This window comes from Dermacentor silvarum, chromosome 4, assembly GCF_013339745.2.
Source record: "Dermacentor silvarum isolate Dsil-2018 chromosome 4, BIME_Dsil_1.4, whole genome shotgun sequence".
Classification (NCBI taxonomy): Eukaryota; Metazoa; Arthropoda; class Arachnida; order Ixodida; family Ixodidae; genus Dermacentor; species Dermacentor silvarum.
In genome coordinates, this window is record NC_051157.2 from 84720643 (window position 1) to 84734940 (window position 14298).

At 49.0% G+C, this 14298-nt stretch overlaps 1 protein-coding gene across 1 annotated transcript in view; it reads right to left on the reverse strand.

Annotated features, from left to right (window-relative positions):
* Nucleotides 1-2675: 2675 nt before the first annotated feature.
* Nucleotides 2676-14298, reverse strand: part of LOC119448736 (fatty acyl-CoA reductase 1-like) — a 49159-nt gene continuing 37536 nt past the window's right edge. Inside the window, exon 14 of the mRNA XM_049666482.1 lies at nucleotides 2676-3116. The gene's annotated coding sequence lies outside the window, so the exon portion shown is untranslated. The remainder of the gene's footprint in view (nucleotides 3117-14298) is intronic.

The window sequence follows — 14298 nt, forward strand, 5'->3', positions numbered from 1 at the left end:
TTCCTGCCTGTCACTCTTTCTGAGTGCCTCAGTCTGGGCTTATTGAGTAGTGCGCAACAAGCCGCACAATAAGTATAATCAAACTGTAATCTGAGAGCACGCGGCATAATGAATTCCTCGCACCATGGCGCACTCTCTCTCCATTTTCCGCATTCAATGAACTCTCAGCATGCCCCAATCTACCTCATCTCCCTCAACAAGCCTCACAACTTATGTGAAGGTTACGTTAGTGCAGCTGTTCTCAAAGCTTGCAGCGTTCCAAGTGATGCAATGTTTCAAAGTTTAGCCAACCTGGCGATTGAAATTGTTACTGATGGTGCCGTGCCATTGATGATTACAACATTGTTCGTAAACGTGAACAAACGTGAGGGTTGGAGTCGGTCGCCTTATACTGTGTGTCCAGCTATATTTAGCCAAGGTTTAATTAAACATTCGGGTGCGCTATAGGGAAACCCGACTGAAAGTATGTTGTTGGCCCCTCTATGAAGCAAATCCAGACGCTTTTTTTGCATTATGTTTATTTCAGCCACTGGTTGTTATTTAACTGCTCAACTGTACAGGTCTTAAATTTGTGAAAATGATTCCATTGGGTAAATCGTACGGTGTCTTAGGAAACAATTCCGATTCAGCAGTATTTAAAGTACTTCCTATTGTGCAATTATTATTTCTTTTCTGCATCATAGTGAAAGCACCCGAAATATGAAAAACAAAGCATGTGACTACCTGCTTGTGCGCCGCAATCGCAGTGCTCTCAGTCATGCTGCGCATGAATAGAAGCATTTAAGGCTGGCACCGAGGAAGTGACAGGACGGTGTGTCGACTTCAGGTTCTACATTATCGTTATCGCTCTCACGAACGACCAACTCATCTGCTTTTGGCAGTGCACTCACTCGATACCAATAGCAGACGGGAATGTCGAAGGCAATGCCTGCGTCACTGCCATTTTACATTCACAGCAGCAACGCGGTAGATTAAAGCATCGTTCGTTCATGCAGGGCATGGTTGCGAGCACTGCCATCGTGGCACGCAAACGTGTGGTCGCGTATTTTACGGCGACAACAGCTAAGCACTAGAAATTTGCTTTACCTTGTCAATCCGTCCGTCCATTCCGTTACGCTGACAATGGACGTTGTCTTCATCGACGACACACAACGACGGTTTTTGTCTTCGTGGGGCCACCTCGTCATTACCAGCTTTGCCGTTGCCACAGCGTGAAGAAAAAGAAAATTTCTTCACAACCTCCTCCACCGGCGTTTGAGCCGATGTAAGTGAAGCGAGGTGCATTTGGGACTCGAGCACGCTAACCGCTGAACTCGCACGCATCAACGTAGTGCAAGGTATTGCGTTTTCAGACAGACTCGCAGATGGATGGCGTCTCAGAATGTATTTACGAGGCCAGAACGAGCAATACTGTAGATGACGAGGATGAAATTATATGCATCGCTGGCTCATAAATCTATGGTTTGAGTGTGTTTAGCTGCGGCGGGTGACTGGGCAAGAACCCAGGGCTGTTATTTTGTAGCGATGCCTCTCCGATGCTAATTCCTTTTCGAGCTCTTCGCGCTTGGTCAGTGATCAGAGCGACGGTCCGCTCACGTCATCAACGGGATCAGCCGGCTGTGAGCTGTGGATGATAAGACTAGTAAAGAATAAAGCATAACGCATCGCTACAAAATACCGGCCCAGCAGTTTAGAGCACTTTGTTAGAGGGGAGGGATGCGGTCAGATCAAATGTATTATTAATGCTATTACCATTCTTAAATATACTTCGCACACTTTCCTGTAGCTAGCTATCGGTATCTCTAACCGTTTTCCGCCTACTTAGGTTTATTGGGTAGAGCATCGTGCTGCTGTGGTGAGAAAACCTGAATTCGAAACCAACCGTCAGACCAACGTTTGTTGCTGTGTGTGTGACACTATATATGCGGCACTCTTCAATTAACCGTTTTGACGCCAACTTTGGTCACTAGACTAGGCCTAGATGTTGTAACTATTCTATTCCACTGCCATTCGTATTCGCACTTCGTCAGTGGTCAGAGCTGTGCTCCGCCCGCGTTATCAGCGGGATCAGCCGACCGGAAATGATGGATGATAGGAGTGGCATAAAATCGAGCGGAATGAATCGCTACATTATACCGGCCCTGCGGAAGTCTTCTAGTGTGCTATTCCAGGTGAATGCAGTGATAAATACAATGGTATGATGCTCACAATCAATCTATAAAATTAAGTATGTACAACGCTCCCTGATCATGAGACATAGAGTACCCGGCACCGTATTCGGTAGCTGACACCTTTTTTGCAAGGTTAATTAAAAATGAAGTGTTGTACATTTAACAAGACTTTAAAGAGTTTATAGAATTATATTTGCCATTCACGACGATTCGTGCACAGTTTGTAGAAATGGGACATGGACGGTTGACCACGTTCTTTCAGTGCGTATTAGTATCCAGACGTAAGTCAAGCAGAAAACAGCTAGCTTTCCCGAGGCTTTAGATTTTAAGAAAACTATGGGAAACGCAAAGACATTTTTATTGGAGGAAAGTAAAGGCGGCTGGAAGTACATGGAACGCGCCGAAAAAGGACAAGAACACACTGAAAGAAACATTAGCTTTGATGCTATAATATAGTTCACTGTACATGTAGATGTTTCTAAATATTCTATGTTACCATAAACCACGGAAGCAAAGAAAAAGTTGAGGCACATTTTGAACAACAATCAGTTTATAGAGTATTTTATAGGCTCCTGCCTCCAGAATTACTCTATCGGATAATGAGCGATCTGAGCTGCACGCAAACACCTCATTTATTGAATAAGTCAGTGTAACCGCCGCGGATCATCTCGTGGGTGCCTTCGTCGCACGTGATTGGTCCGCCGCTTCGTGACGTCATCGTGAGGACACACTATCGCCTGCAGTCGCATGCTGCAGCTGCGGAAACCAAACTTGCATTCCACCTGCGTGGCAGCTGCGACGTTCGGGCCAGAAATGCCACACCTATGGCTGTTCAACGTATACAGAAACTTCTTTGCATGTGTGCCTCTTCAGTGCATGTGCGCAGCAGCTACCGGAAATTGAATCCGTGACCTCGTGCTCCGCAGCTAAACACTGTCAAGGCCACTGAATAAGAAAGAAACAAACAAATAACAACAACAGTGTAACACTATATAGGCCCTGAGCCACGTACAGCAGGACGTTCGAAAAACAAGCTTCGGTTGCTCTTTTTATTGGAGGCTAAATTTTATATGGCACCGCCAACTTGTTTTGACATGGCTCTTCGCTTCACTAAGGAACGCTAAGCTGGTCTCCGATGATCTTCCTGACCCTCAATTCCACAATCATTCTGCAACGTGTAAAAAACAAAAAAAAATAGAACAAAAAAACAAGTTTACGAAACGCATGGTCAGCCACAAATATTTACGCGACACGAGCTTTACGAAAAAGCAGAAATCATCGAGCAGCCTGGGAACATAGAGTCGAATTCGGTGTTTCAGCGTGCAGTAGTCTCTGGGCCCTACAGAGTGATTAATTTAGTCGGAAGCGCTACGCCATTAAGATCATAAAAGCACCATTGCTGTGGGACCCGTGTCCCGTAAGCTTCTGTTGCAGACTGTAATGTGCGTATACATAAATTTGTATAACCCTTACAAAAATGCCTATGAACATTATTTTGAACTCCTACCAACTTTCTATTTACTTTACTGACATTCTATTTACATTTGCGTTCTAGTAACATTTGTGCATAGAATGTCAAAATACTTTTCTTACTTCTGTATAAAGAATATGTTATGTACACAGCTAACAGATTTCTTTCTTACTTTTGTATAAAGAACATTTGTTCATACACCGTTAAGAGACTTACTTCTTACTTTTGTGTAAGTAACATTTCTAATACTCCGTGAAAGCTTTATTACTTTTCTTTGAAGAATGTTTTACTTAACACGGTCAAAATATTTCTTTTTCCGAAGGACATTCATCTTCAGTACGTCAACAGCTCGTGCTGTTTACCAAAAAAAGTTTAGAATGGAAAGTAACCTGAGAGCTTTTTATAAATTTGTCTAACGCACAATAATGTGGATATATAACATAGTCAACAATCAAGCTCTTTATTTTAAATCGCAGTTCCAATCCAAGCCGGTGGCGATTGTTGACAGAGTGCTACTAAAATGCGTAAAGAAGTATGTTAGTAAACTGTTATTAGAACATTTTTTACCGCGAAGCTGTTAAGGGCTCACTCTTCGATGGTGGCGCCCGGCAATAGAAAAAAAAATGTGGTTGATCCCTCTTATATAGGAATCGGTATAGAACACGAAAGTGAAACGTGTCTTCACAGAAGTAGTGTAATGTTTATTGCACATTGATATATAATGTCTATTGGTGTTTTGTGGCTAAAGCGCCCTTAGGCGTTGATGCACCCACGCTGACGCCTGGTGGCACGTCTCCTCCATCACGACTACCAACGTCGATGACCATGAGCAACCGTCGTGCATATGGAAGCTGCACTACGCTGCACACGCTAGCACAACGCGAAAGACGAAGCACGTAACTGACACACTAATACAACGCGCAAGACAAAGCACGTAACTGAATCGTCACCGAGTCAAATCAGCGCGTACAGCGCGTCGTAATTGCAGCCTCCGCGATCAACTTCAGAAACATTTTCAGAGCTAATTGCGGAGGCCACGCTCCGCTGTGCTGAGTACGGTGAACACCACCTAGGTGGCGTTGGTAGTGCTTCTTGATGCCAGCGTCCCTTCGAATGCTGGCATCGAGGCGTCGTAGTGCTGAGACCACCGAAGCGTTGACTGTCGGTGCGCGTTAAGGCCCGACCACATTCGGCGTTTTCCCGGCGTTTCCTGGCGTTTCGTCACCCGGCGCCGCTCAGCGTCGACGCTGAAGGAGGCGCCAAGCCGAAACGTCGTACTCAAGGCACACCAGAAATCTCGGCGCCGGCGCCGCCGCCGGAAGCGGCTCGATGAACGCCGACGTGGCGCCGACCAATCAGCGCGTGGCCGCGGCCGCGCTGCTGGCAACTTTTGCAAGCGACTTCCGCAGCAACCATTTCGCTTGCGTGTCACCATGTGGCGCCAGTGTCTCGTCGGCGAGGTGGCGCCGTCTGAGAAAGCAGCCGCTCGTACCTTCGAGCGCGCTGCCGTGAATGTTTTTGTGTGTGTGTGCCGCAGAACTATAAACAGGGCTTAAAAACCTTAATCGGGAACCTTACTCATAGTTCACTTGAATGACATTGCACACTGCTTCTGGTTAAATCTGTCTGGTCACATTGTGCGACGCTGGACTGGCGCTGTTTGCGTGCGTCTCATGTGGCTGGGTGACCTCTCCGGCGCCGTTAATGCAACGACGCCGAGAGACGCAACGGCAGGAAACGCCGGTGAAAACGCTGAATGTGGGCCGGGCTTTAGTGTCATAATGCAGTACTTCTCTTTTCTGCTCGTAGGCGGCGGCACCGCCCCGAGCAAGAGCGCGGGTACACGGAGGAGTGTTAGATATATAAGGCGCGTCTGTGTAGCTCTCTGCAAATGCGTTTGTGGCGCAATGGGTTAAACGCTCGGCGATCTATCGTCGCGGACCGAGAGGTCGTGGGTTCGATTTCCAAATTTTGCATGTTTGTGGAACTTTTTCTTCTGGTTTCTTTCTTTGTATTATGTTCGATGACGTATTTCCGTGACGGAAATACGTCAGTGAAGTCTTGGTGGACCCCGGCATAAAACACTTTCGTGTTAAAAACCGCATATCCACGAAGTGAATGATGATGAGTGGGCGAAGCACCGGGGGATCATTCGGGTAACCGTGAATCACCCGTACATTGCCCCCTCGAACATGCAAATGAGTGACAACACATGTGTACAGTATATACAATGTTGTTTTATTGGTAGTATGTTGTATTGAGGTGCTGACTTCGTTTTCCCTTCATTAAGACGGCCTTGTGATCAGTGCAGCAGCACGGCTACGCCGGCAAGTGGACCCACAGGCCGCGAGAACGCGGGAAGCGGCGGCAAAACGCCGGAAGCGTTCTCTACCTGAGGTTGGTGGCGCCGATGCTAGGTTCAAGCGCGATCTTCGCGAGCCCTCAGCTCCGGGTCCACTTGCCGGCGTTGCCGTACTGCTGCAGCTTTGCGAGCCCTCAGCTCCGGGTCCGCACGCCGGCGTTGCCGTGCTGTTGCAGCTTTGCGAGCCCTGCGAAGCTGCACACACATGCAACGCTGTGTTGAATGTAGGCTGCCTAGTGGTAACCTTTGTCGTACACCCTATGGCGGTGTACCGTAGCGACCATAAGGCCATGGTCCCTGTGGTCACTAAATAAATTAAAACCACCAGATGTATATATTTCTCATTCTTTAATAGTTCAAATAAACAATTACACCATCACATCCTAATAGTCACAATTGTAAATACATAATTCCCACCATAGTACAGCTACAGTGCCCAGAATATACTTACAAGTATATTCTAGGCACTGTAGTACAACTTCGCTGGTCTTCGATCTCCACCTTAGTGGAAGGACTGAGTTCTTTTTTTTTTTTTTTAGAGATTCGACTTGACTAAGTGAGCCTGCGGTGACGTCAGCACAGTTCGTGATAATTAGCTTGCACTAGACCAATTGAATGGTGTGATGATAGCGGAGTACTATGCAGGCCGCGCACCAGCTGCACAGCTTTAGCCCGGCCTTATAGGGCTGATTAAGACTCGAGCCACACCGCCCGCCTGGGCATGTCGCCCGACCGCGCATGCGTTCGGCAGGCGGGTGGTTCGGCGCGAGCGTAAATCGCACTTCTATTGGAAGGCCACCAACTATACCTTTGTAACGAGAAAATCAGGTACATACACTCTGCGATATAAGTAGTACGCTAAATGCGTTGTATGTTGGGCTAGTTGTTATTTGTACATGACAACCATCTTGAAATAGCGCGCCACGGGACGGAACAACAGAAAAGAAGACGAACACAGGCGCAAGCAGGTGAGCAGTGTGTTTCAAGGCTCTATCTCTACCTCTAGGAGTGTGTTAGCGATGCATCGATTGCACTGTACAATGCATAAATAAAATTCCTGTCGCGCTGGTGTAATAACTTATTGTTTGACGGTTTCGATATTCCTTGTAACGGTGTGCTTGGGCAGGTTGTATATATATATATATATATATATATATATATATTGTGGCCATTTATTGTGCTCTTCTTCATCATCTGTACATTATCATCATCATGCGTGTGCCTGATGATGATCTGACCCTCATCTTCTTCGCGCGTGCGGGCGCATCATCATCAGCGTGGTCTGTGTCGAAGGCTGTTCAGGCTCGTTGTGGACGCCGCCCTTCTTCGCCGTGTCGTCTCTCTGGCTCAATAAAAGTCCGCCCTTACTGTGACGTCATAAGTGGTGGAGGTGTTTCTTGGTTCCCCGTCCTCTACGCTTCTGGCCTACTCCCTGGAGCTTCGTTCGGGTCGCCCGCTTGTGCCCACTGTCCGTCAGCATGTCGCAGGAAGAGCAGCCTAGCGCTTCTACCCTAACCATCCTGCCTCCACAAGCCGCACCTTCTGTGATCATCAGCGGCCACCAGCGTGATCCCCATCTGTTCGCTGGTCTTCGCGGTGAAGATGCTGAGGACTCGCTGGATGATTACGAGCGCGTAAGCTCTGCTAATCGGTGTGGTGATCCCTACAAGCTCCGCCATGTCTCGTTCTACCTGACCGGTGTGGCGAAGACCTGGTTTTTCAACCATGAGATTGATTGCACCGATTGGACGAACTTCAAGCAGCAGCTTCGGCAAGTTTTTGGCACGCCGGCGGTTCGCTCCGCCCTTGCGAAGAAAACTCTGGATGCTCGCAAACAACACCCCGGCGAGTCCTACACATCGTACATCGAGGATGTTCTTGCACTATGTCGCCGTGTCAATGTTGCCATGGCTGAGTCAGACAGAATACACCACATTCTGAAAGGTATTGGAACTGTGGCCTTCAACGCGCTCGCCGTCAAAAACCCCGCTACCGTCGCTGACATCGTCTTGACGTGCCAGCGCCTCGACGAGCTCGAGTCCGTACGCTTGTAGCCGGACTTCAGCGATCACCGTTCTGCGGCAGACCCCGACTTGCGCATGATGATCCCGGCGATCATACGCGAAGAACTGCAATCACTTGGCTTGTCATCTCCGTTGATGATTCCTGCTCAGCCTTCTGGTGCAGCATTGCGCGACGTCATCAGAGAGGAACTTGCGTCAATGACCTGCTCTGCGAATAGTGGACCCTCCGGCCCCTAGCACCATACCAACATACGCGCAGGTTGCTGCCGCGCCTCCAACTAGTGTACGTCCAACGTTGCCTCTACCCACATACACGCAGGTTGGTGTCCCTCCTCCGGCCAATGTCCCCTCATTACCACTTGAGCCGTCATCACCCCATCTGACCGCACTATCTCAAAGCGCACCGAGCGCCCCTTACTACCTGCCTTGGCGACCGTCTCGTCCTACCTGTTATAACTGTGGTTATCGCGGCCATATATCACGTTTTTGCCGCAAGCGCCAACAAGACGAGCGTCGCGGGTACGACCTGTGTGAACGCGATGCGTATTCTGGTGGCGCCTCTTACCAAAGCCGTCGTTACGCGTCCCCTCCGCGCCGTTCTCCATCTCCGCCCGCAACGACCGAGACGCCGAATGGTTACCGTACAACCAGACGCCGATCACCTTCGCCCTTCCGCCGCTCCTCGTCACCGCTTCGGTCTACCTCATTCACCTCTGAACGCCGCCCGGAAAACTAAGTAATGCAGTTTTCGGAGGAAAAACTGCATTCACCGACAGGACTACAATTCCTCCAGCGGCGCGCCCTTATAATATGATGTCCGTGTTTGTTGAAGGTGTGCACGTTGAAGCTTTGGTGGACACCGGTGTGACTTTATCTGTTATGCATTCCGATTTGTATAGGCGTCTCAGGAAAGTTGCGACGCCTTATGATGGACCCGCGCTTGTTGCAGCTCAAGGGAAAACAACCCGCCCTTCCGCGTTTTGTAGAGTGCGTGTATCCATCGATGGTATCGTCCACTACATACAATTTGCTGTGCTGTCGGCCTGCTCCCACCAGCTCATTTTAGGATGGGATTTCTTTGTCTCTGCTTCTGCTACTATATGTTGTGGGCAAGGTGTCGTACATATGTCCGACACCGACTATTCGCTCGGCGATGAACTGTATCAGCCACTTCGTCTACTCACTGCAAAGAGAGAGAGAGAGAAAATGATTTAATGAAAGGCAGGGAGGTTAACCAGGACTGAGCCCGGTTGGCTACCCTACACTGGGGGAAGGAAAAAGGGGAGAGAGAGATTAAGAGAAGAATAGAAAGTTCACTCTTGATATCGCCGACGTAGCAACAGATCTCTGTTCTATCACTGATTATCACTCAGTCCGGGTCATAGACGGTCACTCAGTCCTGTCGTTTTTAAAAATCGCAGCAGCGCTTTTGTGGCCTTTTGCAGCTGTGATATTCGAGGCCATGGTCCCAAGATCTTGCTCAAAGTGAACGGTCTTCTATCTAGCCTATTGAGAACGTTGCAGAGGTTATGTCTTTCGCTTTGAAAAGATGGACAGTAGCATAGTAGGTGTTCTATAGTCTCATCGACACCACAGGCATTACACTCGGCGCTATCAGCCATTCCAATCAAACACGTGTAAGCATTGGTGAATGCAACACCCAAGCGTAAGCGGCACAGCATTGTCTCCTCATTTCGCGGAAATCCAGGCAACAGCCGCAGCTGCATAGATGGGTCGAGAGAATGCAACCAATGTTGGGCGAATTCAGTTGTATGCCACTTCTCCAATGTCATAGTTTGCGCTAGCTTGCTTAGATGTTGGGCTGCGTCAGTCCTCGACAAAGGTACAGAAACAATATTTGCTCCTTCATGTGCTTTCCTAGCAGCTTCGTCGGCGATGTCGTTGCCGGTGATGCCGCAATGACTCGGCAGCCACTGAAACACGACGTCGTGTCCTTTTGCGATCGTATGGTGGTGCATTTCTCGTATCTCCGAGACGAGTTGTTCGCAGGACCCGCGACGGAGAGCTGACAAAAGACATTGTAGGGCCGCCTTTGAATCGCATAATATTACCCACCGATTAGCCGGTTGGTTGTTAATATAATCAATGGCACCTCGGAGGGCAACAAGCTCCGAAGCGGTCGATGATGTCACGTGAGAAGTCTTGTATGTGATGCTCATTGATCGTGATGGTATAACCACTGCGCCGGTGGAGCTGGTCTGAGTGGAAGAGCCATCCGTATATATGTGGATTTGGTCAGAGTAGAAAGAGTGCAAGCAATCGAGAGCTGCTTGCTTCAAGGCCAAAGTGGGCATGTCCGTCTTTTTTCTTATTCCTGGAACGTAAAGGCGCACTTCAGGTTGTTTTAAACACCACAACGCTGATGGTGAACGTGTCGAGGGTGTGAACCCCGATGGTAGGGAGGCACTATGAATGTTGACCACGTTGGAAAATGACGCCTGTGGTCGTCGTTCTGGCAGGGAGGCAAGAGAGCTTGATTGCACCCGTGAAACGTGGCGAATATGGGCCCTAAGCGTGTCGATGGTCATGTAAGTCGTGATCGGGTGGTCTTGAGCCGTGATAACTGTTCCTGCTGTTGAGGCGCTCCGCGGAAGGCCGAGGCAAACACGTAATGCCTGTGCTTGCACGCTCTGAAGGGCTCGAAGATTTGATCTGCATGTTTTAGCAAGCACGGGAGAGCTATAGCGTAGGAAGCCGATAAAAAGCGCTCGGTACAACTGTAGCATAGAGCTCACTGATGATCCCCACGCTTTACCGGCGATGAATTTGAAAACGTGAACCATAGATGTGAGCTTCTTCTTCAAGTGGGCAACCTGAGGGCTCCAGGAGAGGTCTCGGTCAACAAAGACACCCAAAAACCGATGATTTCTCTTGTAGGAGATACGCTGGCCATTGATGCACACTGGATAACCAGACATCGCTTTTCGCGTAAAAGCAACTAACGCACATTTTTCTGTCGAGATGGTTAGGCCTTGTGTGCAAAGATAGCCAGTTGCCTGCGTTGCTGCCTTCTGTAACCTTGCCCGAACCTGCGGGCGAGTCACCGCTGATGCCCAGATGCAGATGTCGTCGGCGTAGATCGAAACACTCACTGTTTCCGGAAGGGAATCGGCCAGCCCAAGAAGTGTGAGGTTAAAAAGAATAGGGCTTAGAACACCGCCTTGAGGAACGCCACGGCATGTGTAGTGGTCAGTAGTCGGACCATCTTCTGTGCGTACATACAAGGACCTTTGTGTCAAGTAGCTTTGGATCCATCGAAATACTCGCCCTCCTAGTTCCAATGTCAAAAGTGCGTCTAGGATGGCTTGATGGGAAACGTTGTCGTAGGCGCCTTTCACGTCAAGAAAGAGTGCTACTGATAAGCGTTTCCAAGACTTTTGCTGCTCAACAGATGACACTAGATCGATGACATTGTCAATCGATGAACGGCCTCGTCGAAATCCCGCCATAGAGTCGGGGTAAATATTGTGGTGTTCAAGATACCATTCAAGACGCATGAGGATCATGCGCTCCATGAGTTTTCCGACGCAGCTGGCGAGTGCTATAGGCCGATATGATGACAGTTCTAGCGGTGACTTTCCTGCTTTTAGCAACGGTACCAAGCGGCTGCGTTTCCATTCCTGTGGAACGACGCCATCATGCCATGACCTATTAAAAAGGTTGAGCAGTTCTCGTCGCGCTTCTCGACGTAGGTGGCGCATAGCATTATATGTGATTCCGTCGGGCCCTGGCGAAGACGAACACCGACATAGCACCATAGCAGCCCCTAACTCTTCCATAGAAAAAGGAGCATCCATACTTGTATCTCGTGGACCAGGAATGTCGCCTAAAACCATGTCAGGGAGTAGAACTGTTCCGCCGGCGACTTTCGCACAAAACTCTTCTGCAACGTCTATCTCACGGCGGTTTTGATGGAGAGCAAGGGCGTTAAATGGGTGTCGTTGCTGGGGACATGAGCGAAGACCCCTTAGGGTACGCCACACACGGGACAGTGGCTTTCGGGGGTCCAGTGACTCACAAAAGCATTTCCATCTTTGATCTTCTAGTTTATCCATCCGGCGCTGTATCTTCTTTTGCATTCGCCGAGCTACTCTGAGGTCAAGAATTGACTTCGTGCGCCTGTACCTCCTTTCAGCTCGACGACGTAGTGCACGAAGTCTTTCCAATTCAATGTCATACTCTGTACGCTTTGATGAATGAGTGAAGCTACGCGTACAATCATGCATTGCGTCTGCAATGATGTCTTCGAGCCTGCGTGCGATTGGTTTCTTGCATGCGTCTTCCACAAGATCTTCAAACACTGACCAGTCAATTTGGCGAGATATATTGGGTAATGTAGCTTCTAGTCCATCGATTCTCACATAGGTCGGAATATGATCACTTCCATGGGTTTCGATATCAGTGAACCACTGCACTCTCGAAGTTAGGCAACGTGACACCAGTGTTAAGTCTAGGCAGCTGCTGTACGTTGTTCCTCGCAGAAATGTCGGGCTTCCGTCATTTAGAAGACGCAGATTGTGGCCTGATGCAAAGGATATGAGTGACCTGCCTCTTGAATTTATCCTGGAGCTTCCCCATATCTGGTGGTGAGCGTTGAAGTCTCCTGTTATTATCCAAGGACCGTGAGTCGCAGCCATAAGATCGTTTAGTCTTTTGCTATCGAATTGACTTGTTGGGGAAAGGTAAACGCCAATAAGTGTAAAAGACAGCCTCTTCTTTTTCACAGTAACACAGACATATTGGTTATCGTCGTGTGGAGGTACGGGCTGGGCGAAATACGTAAGGTCCTTGCGAATGTAAACCAGAACCTTACTACTTCGGGCACAAGTGGTTGAAACGAAAGGTTCATATCCTGATAGTCTCAAGGTAGTTGATAAATTCGGTTCACAGATGACCAGCACAGGAAAGCGGTTTTCAAACACGAACTGCCGGAAATCCGAAATACGTGACCTCAGGCCTCTCGCATTCCACTGAAATATGGAGGCGCTTCTGACATCATCCCGGAACGATCGCTGCTGCTGTCGACGAGCCATGGTTCCGCTATATAAGTTTTCAAGCACTGGACTTCTGAAGGCTTGCGAGAACCGGATTGATGGCATCCAGCACTTGCATGCACTTCTAGCTGTTGGCGTCTGCAGCTTGTCCAGAAGAACACGAAGAGCACTCACCAGAGAGCTGAGCATAACAACAATTTGTTGATCCTGGTCTGTCAATTTATCAGGAACAGACGAGGTGTCCCTTGCTGTAGATGTCTGTTTCCGCTCCGTAGGTGCATGTAGCCTCGGGAGTTCAGGCCAAGCGTCAGCTGCCGTGTTGTTCGAAGCTCCTTTGTCCTTAGAGCTGACGGCGTTTGGCCTGGGCGGGAGAGGGGGTGGTGATGTACGTGGCTCGCGCGGTACAGAGGCTTTGGAGGTTCTTGAACGGCGTCGGCGACGTGATCTTCGTCGCTTAATAGATGCTGCCGCTTCTCGGTGAGACGAGTTGTCTCTAACCATTTTCTTTAAAATTGCCATTCCTTTCGAATTAAGGGGCACTCCTTTGAGGATGCATCATGAGGGCCGCTGCAGTTTGTGCACTTCAGCACACTGGCCTCGCACGTGTCAGTGGTGTGCGGCCCCGTGCATCGAGAACACACGGAAGTGTTTTTGCACACACTACTCACATGGCCTAACTTCATGCACTTCCAGCACTGTAGTGGTTTTGGTACAAAAGGCCGAACTGCGTGTCGGAAGTGGCCCACTTTTACGTGTGTTGGTAGGGATTCGCCCTTAAATATGATCTTCACACACCGTGACGTGCCGAGACGAAAAACGTTTGCGATGACGGTGGTTTCTGTAGCCGGCTTGATTAAGATCGACAAATCGGTGTCGGCAATGGTTTCGTCGACATCATAAATTACGCCAGTACTGCTTCTTTTCCCAGCGGAATATGAGGGTGGACTTTAATCCCGTCAAGTTCCGTGACCTTGCGCAAAGAATCTAACGCAGCCGCATGTTCTACGTCGATCGCTACGACGTTCTTACGGGTGTTTACTCTGATGTCCTTGATTTCATTCGGGACCAGTGCCTCTAGATGTGTAGACACGGCTTGCCTGTTGAGGCATCTCAGGTTATCCGTGGCGAGAACTGGCGTGAAAAGGATGGTGAGTACCTCGGTAATCCGTGATGACCTCATGGTGGACGCACTCGAATTCGATGATGTGCTGACAAACCTTCTCTTTGCTTTACGGCTCCGCACCAGCTCGAAGGT